Genomic DNA, 15,234 nt, shown 5'->3' on the forward strand with positions numbered 1-15,234 from the left:
AGAACTGGGTGTGGCACTCAGCCAGGACATGGTGCAGAATTTGCACATCGAGGGTGTGTAGGGAAGGCACCATCACCCTTATGACTCAAGAGAGGTGAGCTCAAGTAGTGGTTATCACCCTCCCAGAAGAAACTTAGCTATGATTTTCACTTGGTCAAAACCCAGTGCTAGACGGCATGTGGTGAACCAGATATAGCTCCCATGTAAACATGCAACAGCCCAGGTCACAGGCTGCAGGGAATGCCTGAGCCTGTCACTGCTATCGGAGGGCAGCAGAGATACCAACTGCGTAAGGTGCGACCACGTGGACAATCTGTTCAGTCTGGTGCCAAAGCTGAAAGTAAAAAGGTTACAGAGTATCAGAAAGTGTGAGAGGGAGACAGACTGGTGGAGCCACTCTACTATCGCTAAGACAAATGTACCAAATTGACACATCACAAGAAGCAGAGGATCCCCTACCCTCTTGCTACCAGACAGAAGGAGGGGACCTAAGAGATGGGAAGGAATGAAAACAGGTCCCTGCTCAGGACAGGAGGCAAATCACCTCCCAGCCTACTTCACCTTTCCGTGTACCCCTATAGGTGTGAGGCTTTGGGACCTGAGGGCCATGAAAATGATGTTGGCAAAGACCCGTCCAGGCTGGAAGAGTTGCCTAGGGAGAGTCAGTCAATGCCACGCATCACTGCTAGAAAAAAAATAAAGGTGATTGTCATTGGTGACCCCACTCTGAGAGGAACAGATGGCCTGATATGTCAACCAGGCCCAGCCCATAGGGAAGCCTGCTGCCCCCCTGGGGCCTGGGTAAGAGATGTTACTAGAAAAATCCCTTGCCTGGTACAGGCCTCTGATTACTGCCCATTACTCATTTTCCACATGGGCAGTGATGAAATCCAGATAACAAGAAGTCTGAGGGAAATCAAGAGAGACCTGAGGACCTTCGGGTGACTGGTTGAGCGATCAGGAGCATAAGCAGTGTTGTCTTCTATCATGCCAGTTGCTGGAAATGATGGTGCATGTAATTTGAAGATCACAAAGACCAATACTTGCCTCCAGGTCTGGTGTCACAGGCTGAATGTTTTTTATTGTTATTTTTATTTTTATTATTGGTCAGTTTTCATGGTACTAGGCCTGCTGGTGACAGGGTTCATCTGTCTTAAAGGGGAAAAAGCATCCTATGTCAGGAGTTAGCAGGGCTCACTGAGAGAGCTTTAAACTAGATTTAAAGGGGAGGGCAATAAAACCAGGCTCACTAGAAGTAAGCCTAGAGGCAACATGCCAAAGTTGGAGGCGAGATCAGTAACACAGTTGAAGTGCATCTATGCCAATGCCTGAAGCACGGGCAACAAACAGAAGGAGCTGGAACCTGTCGTGCAGCAGAGTTCTGAGAGAGCTGGCAGAGAAGCTTGACAAGCTACTCTCCATCATTTATCAGTAGTCCTGGTTATATTTGGGAGGTCCCAGAAGGCTGGAGGTTAGCCAACGTGATGCCCAACTACAAGAAGGGCAGGAAGGAGAATCCAGGATGCTACAGGCCTGCCAGTCTGACCTTGGTGTCAAGAAAGGCTATGGTGTAGATCATCCTGAGCACCATCACATGGCATGTGCAGGACAACTGGGGGATCAGACCCAGCCAGCAGGGGTTTATGAAAGGCAAATCCTGCTTGACAAACCTGATCTCCTTCTACAACATCATGACCTTCCTAGTGGATGAGGGAAAGGCTATGGATGCTGTCTACCTGGACCTTAGTAAAGCCTTTGACACTGTCTCCCACAGCATTCTCCTGAAGAAACTGGTTGTTAATGGCTTGAACAGATACATTCTCTGCTGGGAAAAAAACCAAGCTGATTGGTCAAGCCCAAATAGTGGTAGTGAATGGAGTTACATCCAGCTCGTGGATGGTCATAAGTGGTGTTCCCCAGGGCTCAGTGTTGGGACCAGTCTCATTTAATATCTTTATCAATGATCTGGATAAGAGAAGCAAGTACACCAATTGGTAAATCTGCAGGTGACACCAAGTTGGGCAGGAGTATTGATCTGCTTCAGTGTAGGAAGGCTCTGCAGAGGGATCTGGACAGGCTAGATTGATGGGCTGAGTCCAACTGTATGAGATTCAACAAGGAGAAGTGCCAGGTCTTGCACTTGGGTCACTTGGGACAGCATCCTGGCCTGTATCAGTAATATTGTGGCCATCAGGACTAGGGAAGTGATCGTCCCCCTGAGCTCAGCACTGGTGAGGCTGAACCTCAAATACTGCATTCAGTTTTGGGCCCCTCACTACAAGAAAGACATTGAGGCGCTGGAGTGTGTCCAGAGAAGGGCAATGAAGCTGGTGAAGGGTCTGGAGCAAAAGACTTACAAGGAGTGGCTGAGGCAGCTGGGGTTGTTGAGCCTGGAGAAGACGAGGAGGCTCAGGGGGGACCTTATTGCTCTCTATGACTACCTGAAAGGACATTGTAGGCAAGTGAGGGTAGGTCTCTTCTCCCAGATAACAAGTGACAGGAAAAGACAAACAGCCTCAAGTTACACCAGCGGAGGTTTAGATTGGATAGGAAGAAAATTTTCTTCACAGACGGGGTAGTCAAGCATTGGAACAGGCTGCCAAAGGAGGTGGTGGAATCACCATCCCTGGATGTGTTTAAAAAATACATAGATGTGTTGCTTACTGAAATGGTTTAGTGATGGACTTGGCAGTACTGGGTTAATGGTTGGACCTGATGATCTCAAAGGCCTTTTCCAACCTAAATTATTCTATGAGGAACTTCAACAAAACCAAGTGCTGGATTCTCCACCTGGGACAGTGTAATCATGGATGTATGTATAGACTAGGTGACATAAGTGTAGCCATGCAGAAAGAGATCTGGGGGGTTTGGTTGATGGTGAAATCGGTATGAGTCAACAATGTGCCCTAGTGGCCAAAAGGGCCAACTGTGTAGTCGGGGCTTCAGCTGGGATAATTTTAGTCACAGTAGCTAGTGCAGTGCTGTGTTTTGGATTTGGTGTAACAACAATGCTGACAGCACACTGATGGGTTTGGTTGTTGCTGGGTGATGTTTGTACTAAGTCAAGGACTTGTCAATTTCTCAGGCCCTGCCAGCGTGAGGGCTGGAGGAGCACGGGAAATTAGGAGGGGACGCAGCCAGGACAGCTGACCCCAACTAGCCAAAGGGATATTCCATACCATGAGACATCATGCTCAGTATATAAACTGGGGGGTTGAGAGCGGGGGAGGGCAGTGAAGGAATGGAGGGGTTGGCAGGGGAAAGCTGCAGATTGCTGCTTGGAGACTGGCAGGTAAAATTGGTCAGTCGTTGGTGAGCAATTGTATAGTGCATCAATTGTCTTCTTTTCTCCCTTCCCTTTGAATTTCATTCCTCTCCACCTTTTCCTCCTTCATAACTACTGTTGTTGTTGTTATTATAATTGCTTTTATTTTATTTTATTTTAATTATTGAATTGTTCTTATCTCCACCTTGGAGTTTTCTATTTCTTTCCGATTCTCTTCCCCATCCCTCTGACTGAGTGGGGAGTGAGAAAGCAGCTGTGTAGTACCTAACTACTGGCTGAGATTAAACCACATCAGTCCTTTTTGGCGCCTGATGTGGGGCATGAATGTTTCAAGATAATGACAGAGTTAATTCAGTAACTAAGTAGACTTAGTTACAGCTTCCAGTGTTAATTGATGTATTTTCATACTAAGATTCAGAAATTGTTACAAACTTCAGATATTCAATTTCTGATGTATTTTCATTACATAATAATAGAAAAAGGTAAAACATTAGTTTAGCTACACTTTTAACTTTCTATAATGAATGTTGACATTGTTAATGTTTATAATTTCTCTTTAAAAAACAGAAAAGAAAAAAACTATTGTAAAAAAAACCTAATACTTTTGAAGAATTAATTACACGTCAATTTAATTTATCTGAAGTTACTCATAGACCTGTGGTTTCTATTCGCAGAAGGTCCATGAACTGATCTGTTGAACGTGTTCTCTTAAAATTAGCATGAAAGTAAGAACATGCTCTTACAAAAATATAGCTGTTCACTGAACAGGTGAATCTGATAGCAGCCTAGCCAATACTAAAAAATTATATTTCTAGCTTCATATTCTATTTTCTCATATGAATAATTAAGGTAATAAAACACAGGTCTAACACACGATATTGTCTAGTGAACTAACCAGAATTAGTTTCTCCAATGAAGATACATGGATCTCTACATTAAATTGATGTAGAATAATCTACTTTCTTGCTGGCTCTTGCTGGACCCCCTTCTTTTTTTTTTTTTTCCCTGGAATTCACATTTGAACTCTACTCACTAGAAAATGTTTTTCTCTAGAACATGCGATTTTATATCCCGCCCAAGCACCAGAGTCTGTATTAAATAGAAGTGGTTAGGATGTTCTTGCCATGCCTTTATATTTTTAAGTCCTCTGTTTGCCTAAACATTTTTACCTCAAGGTCACTATGCTGGTTTTGGTTGGGTTAGTGAATTTTCTTCATAGTAGTTACTATGGGGCTATGTTTTGGATTTGGCTGAAACCAGTGTTGATAATACAGGGATGTTTTATTTACTGCTGAACAGTTCTTACAGAGTCAGCAAGTAGGCTAGGGGTGCACAAGTAGGTGGGAGGGGGCACAGCCAGGACAGCTGACCTGAACTAGCCAAAGAGATATTCCATACCACAGGGTATCATGCTGAGTATGTAAGCTTGGGGAAGAAGAAGGAAGGGAGGGACAATTGACATTAAATTATTTACCTTCCCAAGTAACCATTATGTGCAATGGAGCCCTCCTTTCCTGGAAATGGCTGAACACCTGCCAATGGGCAGTAGTAAATGGGCAGTAGTAAAGTAATTCCTTGGTTTGCTTTGTTTGTGTGTGCAGCTTTTGCTTTACCTATTAACCTGTCTTTATCTTCTATTCACTTTACTCTTCCAGTTCTCTCCCCTATTCCACCAGACTGGAGTGAGCGAGCAGCTGTGTGGTGCTTAGTTGCTGGCTGGGGTTAAACCACTACAGTTATTCAGTGGAAATTCCATGATATATAATATGAAGAAAAAGCAGGGGGGTGGGTGGGTGGGTGGGGTATCTTTAATCTGTATGTAATTTGTTGATTTTCATTTCACTAATGGTCCCATTGATCTTCTCTTAAAAAAAAAAAAAACAACCAAAAAACAAAAAAAAAAAACCACCAACCCCCCCAATAAACCAAAACAAAACCACCACACAAAAAACTGCCCCCCCCCAAAAAAAAAACCAAAACCAAAAAAACCAAAAAACCAAAACAAAACAAAAAACCACAAAAAAAAAACCACCTCAAAAAACAACCCAGAAGCTTTTGGTCCATGATACTTTTTCTACATTACCTCCATTATGTATATTATGTCCATCTGCCCGTATTCATCCCTCTGTAAGAAACCCATTGTCTGATTTTTTTTCTATAACTCTAATTTTCATTACCATTTCCTGAAACACTCTTCTCCTGATAGGCATAGCATTTTCTGTTAGACATAAGTGTTTTTTCACTTCAGCTTCATGCAAAATACCACATCCGCACTGCATAACACTGTCAACCAAGAATTATTTTATCCATAATGAAATTGTGTATTCAAGATAGCTTTTATTGCACTTTTCACAAATGTTAAAATTACTTTAAAGTAAGGCATTGACTTGGACAGAAGTATAGAAATGTAAAAAGAATTCCCCTTCAGTTTTTCTGAGTTAATTTACAGATCTGAGAAACCCTGAAGAAAAATAATTTTGTGAAAATGAAAAGTACACATCTCCAGGGTTTGGATTCAGAATGTACTCATTTACCTTCTACAAGCAAATACCTCAAATTTGCAACATGATGGAAAGGTGAGAAAATGAAAGCTTAAACTTTGTGCTGAAGAGAGGCATTAAAAAAAAAAAAAAAGTCATAGGTTAATATTTGGTTTAGATTTCTAGGTGACTTTTTGGATTGCTTTCTTGGCTATGATGAAGCGAGAGAGATAATTTAAGAAAACTACCTTAACTTAGATACATTGTGAAAGGCTTACTAGTGTCACAGATTATTGAGAAATTTAGTGCTTCAAAGAGTTACATCAACTCCTGATTATGTTTGAAACTGTTCCAGTACCTTGGTCAGCGCTCCAAGTTGTTTTTCTTTAGCTTGTCACAACAAACAACCACAATGAGACAGGAAACAAAGGGTTTAAGTTCCATATTTGCAAAAGCTGGCTTTAGAAAATTAAAAGATCAAAACAAAATAATAACTTTTATTGACATTCCTTGGTGACAAAAATCCATCCTTTTGCCTCCAAAAGCTTTAACCTCCTGACTGGCTCACATAGGCAGTGGAATTGCACAGATATATTCACTCTGACTTACATCTTACTTTGTTACATCTTACTTCATAAGGTCCCAGGAAGGCTTCCAAATGTAGTGTATGTTTCTTATTACTAGAAAAATATTGGAGAAGGTAGGTATATGGTTTTCTTCTGTATTTGCAAAGTGCTATTACTGACAGACAAAAGTGCCCAATTCATTCTGAGGTCAGTTTCACTAAAATTTAACATGCACTATGAGGTGCATATCCTATCAACACTGTTGAAGGTATTTAGGGACTCAGTTTTGTTGCCCACTTAGAAGTGTTGAACACCATTTGGAATGCTCCAGGATGTTCAAGGACATTAAGGGTGTTCGGCCTTATGTAGCTAGAACTTATTATGCAGGCATGTCATGGGACATTTAGGTGTGGTTGTTGTAAAAACTGAATCATGCCACTCATGATTTAAAACTTATTTACTAAGCAGATATAGATAGCAGGTGGAGAGCAATTTCTGTTCTCTGATTTCCATTCTACAACACACAGTAAATATACTAAGAGTAATAAATGACTCAGGCCCTCCGCTCTTGTTTAGACCAGCATCACTGACCTCAGGGAACAGGACGTTTCCTCTGCAATGTGTCAGGTTGTGGCTGCCAGTTTTGCTTAGGTGTGTAGTGTCTTTGCCTACTGCATCCCTGAATGTGTGTCCCTTGCCAGTCTCAAGGGCTATTGATTCAAATGTCTTACTGGGTATAATGTTAGCAACAGCTACACAAGGAAACAAAATTAGTGTATTATTTCTTTGCTTTAGGATCTTCTGCAATATAAATCTAGTTGGTTATAGAAGTAGTCAAGGACTCATTTCTCTGTGCTTTTGTTTAGGCTTTACTTTAGTACATGGGTCCTACAAGAGACACAGACCTTTCTGTAGTAGCACCTGAAGATCAGCCAGGTCATCACAGGACAACTCAAAGGACACTAGACCCTTATGCAGGTACAGTTGAATTGAGACCTAGAAATTGGATTCAGCCTGGGACGCAAACACCTGAAACCCCATTATAAACATGTATTGTCAATTGAGACTTCTCGACATCTGAAACATTGCAAATGGCTGGCAAGGTTTGACACAACACTACAGAATACCATTTGTATTGTTGCATGCATCATCACCTTCTAGCCAAGTGAGATATTCCAGGGTGTTTAAAAAAGAGTAGATGTCTATTATTAAGGCAACTGAAGTTCCCTTCAAGTCAGTGTCCTCAGTTTACAGAGCAATTCAGCTCACCAAATGTAAATGTCTGATCTAGATTATCATATTAATCAAAGATTAATATGTCTAGAATTCATTAATTGTACTGAGTGGACCTGTTTTGACTAGGGTGTTTACAGACATTTAGCTGTTGTATATATACTTATATAAAGTATATATAAATTTAGATACCCGAATCTCACATTCAAGCCTACCTCAAATATTTTTCTTAGTCTTGAAAATATGTTATGCAATCACTGAACCTTAGCTAATCAAGTGTATGAAGTCATGAAGAATATTAATAAAAGAGGATATAGAAGGTGTTTTAAAGTAGATATATCATCAGCTTGGGAAATAAGCACACAAAAAAATCTCTGTATATAGGTATAAAAATAAGTAATTTCCACAATATTTTGGCAGTAGACCTTCATCTCTATCGCTGATTTATCTTCTCCTTCATTTTGAAAAGGAAATTCCATTTCTATCTCATGAATTACACCTCCCTGAGAGACTAAACTATTTTTTTTAAGGTTGATTTCAAGTAGCACAACTTTCAAAACTTGAATAGCGCTCATACGTATCTACTGGTAGTCCTTGGGGAAATCTTGCCCAGTCCAGAGACTTAGCTGTCATAATGACGGTCATACAAGTTTTATTTAGTCTGCAAGTAGTGGTCATCTTTCCACAGTTCTTTCAGCTATCCTTCTGCCTTTTGCAAGTTTAAAATAAACTACTTTTCCCACTGCATGCCATTTACATTACTTTGTCACCATCATCGGTTGCTACTTTCTCCCTGCAAAGAAGACTGGAACCTAACAGAGAGTCTTTGTAACCAGTAGGAGCAGTTCAGAACAGATATACGGAGTGTAGCCTATGCTGAATCATGTGCAAGCAGAGGAGCCAGACACTCTTGTCCCTTTCCAGCAGAAACACTGGAAACATCATTTATCCTTGCCTGGTCGGGGTTTTTATGGAAGTCCATCCCCTGATTTAGTCAGGGTAGTGCATATATGCCTAATTTCACTCATCTTCCATCCCTCAAGAAATTTTAAAAAAATGTTGAACAATTTTTTGCTCTAGAATTTAGGGAAAGCGTCTATATTAATCTCCCATTGACCTTACCAGAAGGACCAGGGCCCTGGTGACTAAAATGATTGGGAAGTTTTCTTTAAATTGATTTATTACTTCTTAGAAATCTGTCACCTTCAAAAGTGCAACAATGGGAATTGTGCTAAACATTCTACAAGATTTTCAGTCTGTTCTTGAGGTTTTCAGATGATTGTTTTTGCATTTCAGAATACATGAAAACCTTTAACTATACTTCATTAAAAAAGAAAAGAAAATATAATATTCAGTTAAACAGAAAAAAATAGGAACTTCAGAAAATACAAGAAATAAACCTTGAAAATTAAGAGCAAAACTGAAGCCAAAGAGTTTTTCACTGTTGAAAACTCTTCCATTATTATTGTGTGTGTGTGTGGTTTTTTTCTTCTCTGTTTTTTTATGATTATTGTTACAGGTTTTAATTTAATCATTTCTGTTCTGCTGGAGTTCTCTATGTTAAACACCAGTTGTGTAATTATTAGAGATTTGAATTAAACTACACTAGAAATAGATCGTATCCCCTTAACATACTGTTAAATATTTCTGTGTTTCCATTAGATTTAACTGCTTTAACCATACAGACTGTCTGCTTTAAAAATGTTTTCTTTTCAGTATTGATCCCCTGAATGGTTTTATTCTTCTATACTATATAAATATGTTTATCTTTTCTCATCAAATCATATAGTGGTCTAACATTTTTACTGGCAGGTAGAGGGAATTCTTTATAAATAAGATTTATAGAAGTCTTATGGTGTTTTAGCCTAAAAATCTTATAACCAGAAAACACCATGGATTGTTTAAATATATTGTGGCTTGAATTGCAAAGTTCATGTGTAACATAAGGAAGTATACTTCAGAGGACTTCAGTACAATCATACTTGAAGAAATTCAGCCTTTGGCTGTGGGACACAGAGGGGAACAAAGCCTTCCAGTAACAAAAGCCTGTGAGTAGCCCTTGACTCATTCTTCCCGTTCTCCAATACTCATTGCAGTTATTTTTAAACTGCATGTTATAGTATTTGATAGACCATACAGAAAAACAAACGGTGTTTTGTTTTCTTTTGTTTTGTGTTGGGTTTTGTTTGTTTGTTTGTTTTGGTTTTTTTTTGTTGTTTATTTGTTTGTTTATATGGGATTAGGCATTGTACTTCATGACTTATTTCAGAATATGCGGAGACACCCAGGAGACCAGTGCTTACAAGCATAGATACATTGGAATTAGTGGAAAAACTCATGGTATTAAAGACAAGCACAAGCACAGATGTTTTCAGGAAATTAACACCATTCCCCAAGCTATTTATGCTCACTCCATGCTTTTATCATTCTGTTACATGAAGAGAAACAAGAAACTTCTTTGCAAGGGTAGAGGGCACTTTAACATTGATATGGCAGTAGCCTGGAAAAAATAGATATTCTAAAGTTCCACAGGTTCCTCCCAGCAATCTTTTTAAGACAAAACAAGAACTTTCTAAAGATACAGAGACATTTAAAGCAGTAAAGATGAAAGTGGCCGATGATTATTATATTGTAATATTGAACACTGAAGAAAATATCATGATAACATTTTACAAATTCATACTATGGCTATATGTAAAATAATTTCTGGTCTTCATAACTCAGGCAACATTTAGCAGGATTATATAACCTTCTCAGAAAAGTAACAAAAATACCTAAACACAAGGGAAAATAATGTATTGTATAAGGAGCAACTGATAGATGGGAACGGAAATGGTAAAGGTTTGTAAAAACGTGTAGCATCAAAAAAGTGAATGAGAAAGTGGTTATTAATTCTCAAAAATATGAGAACTTTTGTTCATGAAGTAAAATTATGAAGGGGAAGGTATAGTCTGTTCCACAATAAACTAAGAGAGCTTGTTTCTCATGCATTGTAAGAACCGTGGAGCACATTGCAATAGGAACTTGTGAAAGCAGCTTACACGAATGATAAAGCAGTTAGATAAACTTTTGGAAGACTAATGCAAATCTTGCTTAAGAAGTATCTGAGTTTCTTTCTGACTCCACCTAATTCAGATACCTTTTTTCAGTTTAAATACTTAAGAAGAGACAGAAATACTGACACAGCAATGTCATCATTGCGCCTAAGCTTTTATGGATGATCATTATCTAATTCTTCACAGGATCTTTGCCTCACTTAGATTAAAATTCATTCTAATCTGAATCAGGGTTAAAAGTTTAAGGTCATTTTATTTACATAACACCTACTTGGCTTCTTCAGAACTTGCATATAGTAGTGTATAGTAAATCAAGCATGAGTCAGAAAGACAAAGAAAGATATCTTATAAAGAATTTTATTTATTCTTCTAGTTAGTCAAATATGTTCTTTGTTCCACAGAGTTCTTGTTTGACACTGAGACATTGCTATCATTACTTATGACAAGTGCTTTTTAAATGTTTGTTCATCATTTTCTGGATGCCAGATTTGAGATAAAGATCAGATTTTCTAAGCAGGTGAAAAATCCCTTTTACAAATAATGTCAATTAAATTATACCACTATTTACTGGTATGAAATGCTAAACAGTCCTGAAAAATAACATCTGAGATGTCTTAGACTGGGTAGTCAATATAAGTAGAAAGGTTTTACATTGGTCTCTCCATATCTCAGTTCTTTGCTGTAAAATTTGAACTTTATATAAGTACCACACCGAGGAATTTATAACATAACTTTTTTTGGTTCTGAACTTTTTATTTTGTATTCAGAACAAGTTTCATAGTTTCTAATGAGTCAAATGAAGAACTACATAGCAGATCGGGGAGCAAGGGAAGAGAAAATAGAACAAATATACTGGGTAGCTGTTCAGTAACTGATCATTGTTGATTTCCATTCTGCTGAATGTGAACAAATCTAACAATGTAGACTGAACAAATAAAAACAAAATATAACGTGTTTGCACATGGAGATTAAATGAAAAATGCATAGACAACTTCCATACTGGTATTTTATAAATATCAGTTCTTAGGTTTGCAATATTCTGTTCTATAAGCATTTTCTTTCCTTATTACAGTGTGTGCATGTGTGTCTATGCATGTGCAGCTCATATATATATTAAAAATGAATACTTCTTAAAATTTGCCATTCTGACAGATGCACGAAAGGGCAAGACTTAAACCTCCTTTGCTCAGTCTAGTGTCGCAGATTTTGCCATGTGTAAAAAGCAATTTTTATTTTCCAAAACAGCTGTTCACAAAGTGGAAATGTATTACAGATTATATAGTGAGGGAAGCAAAGGCTAAAGACAGCAAACAGTAATTTTGATTTGGCTCTTTAACCACATGAAAATATTCACTACATTGAAGCCAAAGTGGGATAAGGAGTTAACTTAGGTCTCATTAAAGAAATCTGAAGAAAAGACTCAAAATCTGCTGATTTTTTACTGAAATGTCCTTTGTATATTCTTCCCTCTTCTGTTTAAGTAACACTGTATTTAAGATAGCTGCTTTTGCCTTTGGGTGAACAAAAAGACTTGGAAGCAATACTCTTTCATTTTTTCTCTCTTTATTGTTATGACTGCCTATATGCTCTTAGACACACCATCAATTCAGGCAACAATTAACAAAGTAATTTGAATACTTTTTTCCCTGTATCTCTATCATTATTGGAATATCTGAATTACTCTTTATAAAATTGTTTTATTATGAGATAAAAAAGTGATATCTCAGTATTCCCTTGATTCCTCACTTTTGTTTGGATTACACTAATATTTGTGACCAGTTTTAACCTGGGCTCAGTTAGTTATAGTGTGAATAAGCACTTTAAAGAAGTATAAAGATTCTCTAAAAATGCATTTTTAATAGAAAACTTGTCATATTTGGATTTTAGGACTATTTGATACATAGTTTGCTTTTGCAGTGCAACTGACTGTTCCCTATTAGGAAGAAATGTAAAAAATAATAATGGCATGTCACATTTTTCCAATGAGGTATTTGATGCATATATCCTGAAAGGCTCTTACAGGGTTTTTATTATTTTTTTTTTCCTTTAAAAATGATATGATAGTAATGGAAAGCAAATTGTTAGAAAGCTTTTTGATTTAATTTCACTTCCTTTGGTTCATCCAAATTAAACCACAATATTTCATTTTGTTGGGTTGTTTAAATAGTTGATTGTCTTTTCTGTTTATGTATATTTAAAACACATCTAGATTACTGACATTTTCAACTTTCCTGTGTCTTGCCTGTTCTAGGGTGAGTGCTGGGATGTACAGCAGCCCTATACATCCTGCTTGCAGTTTACAGGAAATGCAGATTCCCAGTCCAGACAGAAGCTGAGGTACACTCTAGAAATAGGGGTAGGAACCAGGTCACAGCACACAACAAAAGATCAAGCTAAATGTAGTTAGAAGACATCACACTGTCTGCTTAGTAGAAACTTCATATGTATCTCAGTGTTTGGCCTGTGTGTTTAAAGATGTTCTGTACAGTATCTAGCAACTTCTAGTCTCATGCAAGGTACATGAAATGAAAACCACGCTGCAGTGGGGTAAGCTTGCTGAACACCTTTCATCCATGCTTATGCCAGAGGAAAACATTAATTATCTTAAGCGTTGCTGTTACTTAGTCTTTCAGTTTGGGAAAGAAGTTGTGCTAATTCTGAGTAAAACAGAAACCTATCAGATTTTGGCATTGAGAGAAGTAAAGTGCTGGTATTGAAAGTCCACCAGTACTAATAGTTTTTGTGTGGCATTAAAGGCTTGGGGAGAAACTTGATTTGAATTCAGGTTATTAAAGGAACTGGTAACAAGTGACCACTGAAATGGTGTAAGAGAGAGAGCACTCGTACAGACACAGAATGAGATTTTATTCCAATTTGCCCTTGATAAACATTTATAAACATTTGTGTAAGGAATAAAAATAATTGGAAGAGAAACATGCTTGCCTCATGCTGACAAAAAAAAAACATGTTTGTGCCTAATAGATTGGAGAAATTGTTTGAGAATTGTTTATTCTTATGGAAAGATTGCCCTGTACAGTGCTGCCAAGGACAGTTTCAGCTTGAATAACTATATATATAATGACATCTAAGTTACAGTGACTTAACGTCTAAAGTAAGGTTAGGCATCACTGCGTATTAAGGGGTGCATGAGGGTTTTGTATTGTTCTGTGGTTGTGGTGTTGTTTGTTTGGTTGTTTTTTTTCCTTCCTACTGAATGAAGGAATGAAACGTGGGATTAAAAGCCAAGTAATAAGGACACACTTTGTCTCATGAAAATGTGGTTTCTTTTTCCAGCTATGGGACCAAAGTTTCTCATAATTGAAAAAAAAGTTTGTTTATCTATTTATATTTCTACTTAGATGTGAAAAGAAATAGATAAAAGAAAAACTTAAAAGATCCAATTTCATTCCTGTTCACAGATACAAGATTATGGAAATAATGGGTTTGTTAATTTGTGGAACCGAATAAAGTGGCTGGGATTCTGCCTCTTGTATGTGGATTGTCCTGGACAGGAATATGCACTTTCAAAGTCTGTAAGTAGTTATTTGTACCAAAGGACCTGTGGTTTTCTCGTGAATATTCTAGTTATCTATGCTTTTAGGCTTTACTGAATTACTGTGCTCTGATGCGGTAAACCCCAATTATATATTCCTCAATATGGCTCTCAGATAGAAAACCTCAATGAAATGTTATGGTAGATTCAGCATATATCAGGGAAATATACTGTATTAGAACATTCAGACACCACTGCAGTAAAGATCTAATTGTTCCTTTTCTACAGTTAAGGCTAACATTCCCATAAAAATTGGTCAAAAAACTCTACTAAAGATGCCTGCTCAGGAAAAAGTCAATACAAATTATTAAGTTTTTGCAGTCATTAAAGACAGTAGTTGACATGCAACATCCTTCTCACATATAAAAGCAGCAGGGTAAGAAAGGAAATGTCTAGTTACATGTATGTATTTTTAGAGTGTAATTTTTTTTTTCCAGTGTGATGTATGAATAATACAAGGATGATGGAGTAAGTGTATCTGAGCTATGACGTTAGAATACGAGGTTCTCCTTGGAGCCTTCAAATTCCAAGAAAAAATAAAAATTGGGCATAAAATGTCTTTTCTGTTTTGTTTTCTTCACTACTCAAGGAAATCATGTATTCCACACCTTGTTTACTAGCAGGAGATGAGAAGAAATAAGACGATGAAGTGCTGACTTCTGGAAGGAATACATTGCCACACTTTATGTAATGTTTGTATCTTTCTTATTTCAACAGGGCACAACATGTGTAACACCTACATTGCAAGAAATATTCCTGTGCCTCTGCCTTCTGCCTTCCATCCCCCTGGGACCATGGCACGGCCACATAGTACAAAGACAGGGACACAGGGAGTTGATATAAAATACAGGAGTTGTTGTCTATATGGTCAAAGATGAAATAAACTAGAGCAGCTGTCTCTCAGCGCACTATCTTCAACAGTAAATAATTCCCTTCTGGAGTACAACTGAACTAAATAGTCTAAAGAGAAGGTAGATAAAACTACTTCAAATGAACTAAACCAAATTCGAAATGAAAACCAAGGTGAAAAAGTACATTTCTGAGGTTGATTATTAAAACA

The 15,234-nt window shown here is 37.8% G+C and overlaps 1 pseudogene; it reads left to right on the forward strand.

Moving 5' to 3' along the window:
- The first annotated feature begins 240 nt into the window (after positions 1-240).
- The window catches only part of LOC114016910 (uncharacterized), a 96,899-nt pseudogene continuing 81,905 nt past the window's right edge, over positions 241-15,234 (forward strand).

This window comes from Falco cherrug, chromosome 2, assembly GCF_023634085.1.
Source record: "Falco cherrug isolate bFalChe1 chromosome 2, bFalChe1.pri, whole genome shotgun sequence".
NCBI lineage: Eukaryota > Metazoa > Chordata > Aves > Falconiformes > Falconidae > Falco > Falco cherrug.